Raw genomic sequence first — 6,000 nt, 5'->3', positions numbered from 1 at the left:
AATACAAGAAATAAAATGTGGTAGAGAAGTGTCAGAGTGGCCATTTAAAACACATATAACACAAAAAGGAGCCCAAATTCATTAATAAAGTATAAAGTAATAAATTATATTACAAAATACATTTATGTTACACATGCTGCTAGAAAATAGAAAGTTGATCGAATGTTTAGTTACGCTTTAAACTTTTTTTTGTACTTTTTTACTAGTCCCACTAGGGGACTTCACTATGCGATCGTCCGATCGCATTTATAATACACTGCAATACTTCTATATTGCATTGTATTATGCCTGTCCGTGTAAAACAGAAAGGCATCTGCTAGGCCATCCCTCAGGCATGACCTAGCAGGCATACACTATAGGCAGACCTGGGGGCCTTTATTAGGCCCCCGGCTGCCATAGAAGACACCGGCACCTGGCGATCTTCTCACTGGGTGCCGGTGGGATGAGAGGGAGCTCCCTCCCTCTCTCCAAAATAACTCCGATGCGGCGCTCGCTATTGAGCGCCGCATCTGAGGGGTTAAATGGGTGGGATCGATACTGATATCGATCTCACCCGTTAGAGCAGGGATGCCCCCAGCCCTCAGCTACCTTTGGTAGCTAAGGGCAGGGACATTTAACGGCTCCCTGCTCTATTTAACTATTCCGATGCAGCGCCATAAAAAGACCTATGCAAAGGTCGTTAGTGGCCACCGTAAAAACGCTATGGGGCGGTCACTATCGGGTTAAGTGGATGAAAAATTACCTTATTGGGAGCAGACAGTATTAAAAGGGACAGGAACAACCCAGAACATGTTAATGGACAAATAACAGACTCTCGCACCTGTACCCAAAATCTTGGTTGCGTTCCTAGGCGCGTCCGATCCCTATCGGTCGCCGGCTGAGAGCGGGAGAGGATATACCATGAAAGGTAGCGGTTAGCGCTGCAAGGACCCACGGTGGTGCCCGAAGGTTTGGATAGTTCTCTTGATACCCACGGCGCAGCTAGGAGGACGGAAGTGTGTCTCCTGACCTCTAGTATTCTGCCAATAGCGGGTAGTTCCCGCTGTAACTGTCAGAGGCGCATAGAAGGCATTGTTGTTAGCCAAGTAAATTAATATTCGAGGAAAAGTTGTTGTATCCGTTATTCTTAATCTATTTCCTGGACTCCAAGCAAAGTTGTGTCTCAGGGCTCTAATCAAAGACACATGTACCGAGTGCCCCACACAAGGCCCCCTGTATATAGTGTCACAACCCCCCTGTATGGTTCCACACACAGTCCCCCTGCCATACATCCTCCTTGTAGACGGTGCCATGCAGTCCCCTTTAGGTAGTCCCACATACCCACCTTGTCTCAGCAGACAGTATCATACATGATAAGATTAGATACATGGCCCCAGCAGACAGAATCACACATGATGGGCTTAGATACATGGTCCAGCAGACAGTATCACACAAGATAGACTTAGATACAGGGCCCCAGCAGTAAGTACCCTAGTACTAACATATGTCCACCCCCCCAAAGAAAAATGTGTGTGCGTGTGTGTATGTATATATGTATGTATGTGTATATATATATATATATATATATATATATATATATATATGAGACAGCGTATCTGTAGCACTCTGACCCTATAGCTATGGATAGGATTAGATACAGTGGCTCAACAGACAGTATCACACATGATAGGATTAGATACAGGGCCCAGCTCGCTGACATTGCGGCTCCAGCGCTGGACCCAGGAAAGGTAAGAATAATAATTGTTTTGCTTTTTTATGTGTTACTAACTTTTTTTGTGTGTTTGTGGTTTTTTTACAGGTTCGCCTGTTGAACTACATCGGATTCGAGGACTACTTCAATGATAGCATTTTTTTTTTGTTCTCAATAAAATGGTTAACGAGGATTGTGTGGGGGTTTTTATTTCAATAAAATATTTTTTTCTATGTCTCTGTATTTTTTAAAACTTTATTACTACCGCCTTAGTAATTGCCGCTGGCTGATTGGCAGCATCCATTACTAAGGCAGGGCTTAGTGTTAGTTGGTGAAAAGGCTACCACTAACCCCCCATTATTACTACAGCTTAGCATTACCAGTGTGGGAAGAGCCACTGTTTTTTGGCTTTCAAAGACTAATAATACCAGCCTGTGGCCGCCCCAGTGCCCGACTATCATTACAGATGGTCGAGTACTGGATCGTACCTGGCTCTTCCCGGCACCCCTGGTGGTGGTGGGTACCAGGGTAATAATGGGGGTTAGTTTTAGCCTTTTCATTGGCTAATACTAAGCACCTTCGTATCGGACACTGTCAATCAGCGAGTGGCCATTACTAAGACGGTAGTAATAAAGTTAAGAAGATACAAAAACAGAAAAAACATTTTATTGAAATAAAAACCACTACACAACCCTTGTTAACCATTTTATTGAAAATAAAAAAGCCGTCATCGAAGTAGTCGTCGATTTAGAAATAGTCCAAAATTCGAACCTGTAAAAAAGCGCGCACACACAAAAAAAAAACATTAGTAACACATGTGGTAGACTTAGATACAGGGTCCAAGCGTGATACTGTCTGCTGGGCTCTATATCTAAGCCTACCACATGGTAGGCTTAGATACATGGCCCATTGATCCTGACTGATGGGCCCTGTATCTTAGCCTACAGTAATGTTACACTAACCCTCCTCTTCGGTTCTAGGTGCAGCGGATGTCCTGACACCCATCCAGCGTTGCGATGTGCGCGGCGGAACAGTATCATGACACCTTCGCTGCGCTCGGGAAGGAGGAGAGTAAGTATACTGTCATTACTATAGTAACAGTGGGCGGTGTATTTTATTACATTGGCTCCAGTTACTATAGTAACTTTTTATAGACGTGGTTCAGGGGGTTCCACGGCCCCCTTGGTTCCGGGCACCGGGCCAAAGATCCGTGCTTGGGCCCTGAAGGTCCGGTGCTAGCGACGTCCCTGGCCAGCATGATATAGGATCTGCACTAAGTATTGGGGCTGATAAATCCAGATAATTGTCTTGTTTGCTGTTCTCAAGTGATTCTTGTACCTCCTGTCTACTACAGGGGAAATCTTTATAAATATGAAAATAAATCCTTACACAGAGTTCTGTCTGACTCTTATTTATTATTCATCCTTGGCAGAAGTTGGTAACAACAGTGAAATGTTGTTTTCCAATTGTGCCACAAAGTCTAGTTATGCCCAAGCACATGCCACTGCTGTCCTTTCGCCTTTCCTTCTGTCAGTGGATTTATAGCATCAAAATCCAACAGTCTTGTGTAATTGTTTTTTATAGTCGCCTTTGGTCATCTACGGAAGACATTTCATTTTATTGAGAACAGTGAACAGGAGTCTTGTGGTATCTTTAAAATGGATCATTCCTCTCGCCTCTCACAAACATATGCTGCCACACATGTGAAAACAAGATCCTGCCAGAGACGTGGCGTGAGGATAGAGAGCAGGGATCAGTGGAGGTAAAAGATGTGTGATGTCCAGAACTACAGGGAGGGGGGAGAGGGGAGATAACCACACCTACAGTGAACAGGACATCACACAAGCAGAAGATTAGTGCCGGTAATGTGACGATTGCATATGAGACCGGATTACAGAGACATTTTAGCTACAGACAGCACATTCGTGACTAATCCTACTGCAATCAATCCATTTGCACACAGTTTTTAAAGAACGGAAAACCCCTTTAATATAGGCTGGGTTGGCAAAAATTACATTGTGTTTTACATATGACACAGTCAAATATAAAGGGGATGTCCAGTGTCGAAAACCCGATTTTCATCCTACTAAGGAATTCTGTTTTAATAGAGAGTGGTCCTATGTTCAAGCTCCTTATCTCATGACCAAAGTGGAGAGCGGTGACAAAGAGCATCTCTCGCTCTGGAGGACATGTCCTGTATTACACAGACAACACATTGATATGAATGGGCACTGTACAATGCTTAATACCCCCCTGTGGTGGCGCTGCAGGGAAATGTTACACTTACTACCTGGTATCCCAACAGACTACATTTGATCGCTTAGGGTTACAGCAGGCGACGCTTTACCATCAGCTTATTGTCATGGGACCCTCCTAACAAGTAGGGATTGTCCAAAGTGGAGAACTGCTTTAAAAGCGTTCATTTTTTTTTAAAATAATCTCTTTTTGTTAAAATTATTCCCTTGATTTTCATCTGATCATAGGGTGTCCTACTTCTGAAACCTCCAGCCATCAGCCTAATCTATGAGGGAATCTAGTATCAAATAAATGTTCAGTTCCCTTGCAGTAAATAAACATTACACAGGACTCAATGATAGGACTAGACTGTCCGTGTAATGCATGAATGTGTTTGGTCCTCCACAGTGAGGGGCGCTCTTTGTAGACTTTCTCCACTCTGGTCAGGAGATGATGATCCGGAATACAAAATTCTCTAATATGGTGATTCAAAAACGGTTTTCTAAACCAGACAACCCCTTTAATGGACTATGGTCATACATATCGTGGACAATGCGGCTCCTATGGGGCCCTAGTTAATCCCATTCGCTACTTGGTGAAGCAAACAAAAAGGCCCATTATGGTCTTTTGGCCCATTATGGGGCCCCCACTCTTGTATGTATGCCAATGACCATGAACATATGTACAGGTACCTTGTCTGTTATTTTCTAAACCCATAAAGGTTTTTTTAAAATTTAGCTTGGAGTCAGCTGGAGCAACTGATCAGTTTGGTGTCCAGGGGTCGGACCCACACAGACCATAAACTGATGACCGATCCTGTGGCTAGGTCATCAGTATGATAAACCTGTCCATGCCCGAGCAACCTCTTTAAGCCACCCCCCCCCCTCTATGAGCCAGAGCGGAGAGTTACTGTCAAGACTTGATGTAATCATGTATTACTATACTCGGATACCTATTAAAGGGGTTGTCCAGAATTAACAAAACTAGGCTGCTTTGTTCTAGAAACAACGCCACACTTGTTCATGGATTGTGTCTGGTATTGCAGCTCAGCTCCATTAAAGTGAATACTCTATCTACTGCAATACCACAATGAACCTGTGGTCAGGTGTGGCACTGTTTTTTATGATATCAGCCATGTAATTCTAATCCTGCACAACCCCTTAAATTTGAATGGACATTGTATAATACCACATAGGTATCTGCAGAGAAATGAGCAGCCGCCCTCAGCTTCCCACAGCGATAAAGACTTTCATAGGCTCATTTATTTTGCTGAATATTACCCCCCCCCCCCTGCCCAATAACTTTGTGATAATAGCCACGACCAATGTGCGAGAAGCAGATATAATAAAAGATTCAAATTTTTTTTAAATTGTGATCCATATATGAAAAAACAATACCTCAAAGCCCGGAAAGCTCCGCTAGATACTAAACTCCACCACATGCTGAGAATAAGGACACAGGAGACTTATCATATATAAGAAGATTTTATTTTATTATATGTATTTTTATATGTATATTATTAATGTGAAGGACATCCCTACACCTAAAGCTGTTGATCCAGAAGAAGACAAAAAACCCTGGACACGTTTGGCCAATTAGTATTACAGGGCGAAAATTCCTTCTTGACCCCAGAAAATGGCGATCAGTTATAAACCCTGGATCAAAGCCGCTAATACTATTACTAGATGTGATACAGGATCGTCTGTCCTAGATCTATCACCCGGACTGCTGGTTACTAAGGACTGTGAGTGGTTGTGGATGTCCTGACCTGTGTAACTGTGCTGTATAATGGTGAGGTACTAGTGTGTATATAATAGTGAGGTACTAGACATAGTAATATAGGGAGGTATAGCTCTTGGCACTTTCAAAAAGTGGGATTGGCAGGGCAAGAAGGGGCAGGGCCATCCCTGGCCAACAAATTTACTTTAACCCCTTCCCCCTGCTTGTATTGTGCGTCCTAATGACCAAGCCATTTTTTTAAGTTTTTCCATCGTCGCATTCGAAGAGCTATAACTTTTTTATTTTTGCATCGACATAGCAGTAAAGGTCTTGTTTTTTGCGGGACGACTTGTCGT

This window comes from Rhinoderma darwinii, chromosome 3 (assembly GCF_050947455.1).
Source record: "Rhinoderma darwinii isolate aRhiDar2 chromosome 3, aRhiDar2.hap1, whole genome shotgun sequence".
Classification (NCBI taxonomy): domain Eukaryota; kingdom Metazoa; phylum Chordata; class Amphibia; order Anura; family Rhinodermatidae; genus Rhinoderma; species Rhinoderma darwinii.
The sequence above is the reverse complement of the archived record's forward strand: the minus strand, read 5'-3'. Positions refer to the sequence as shown.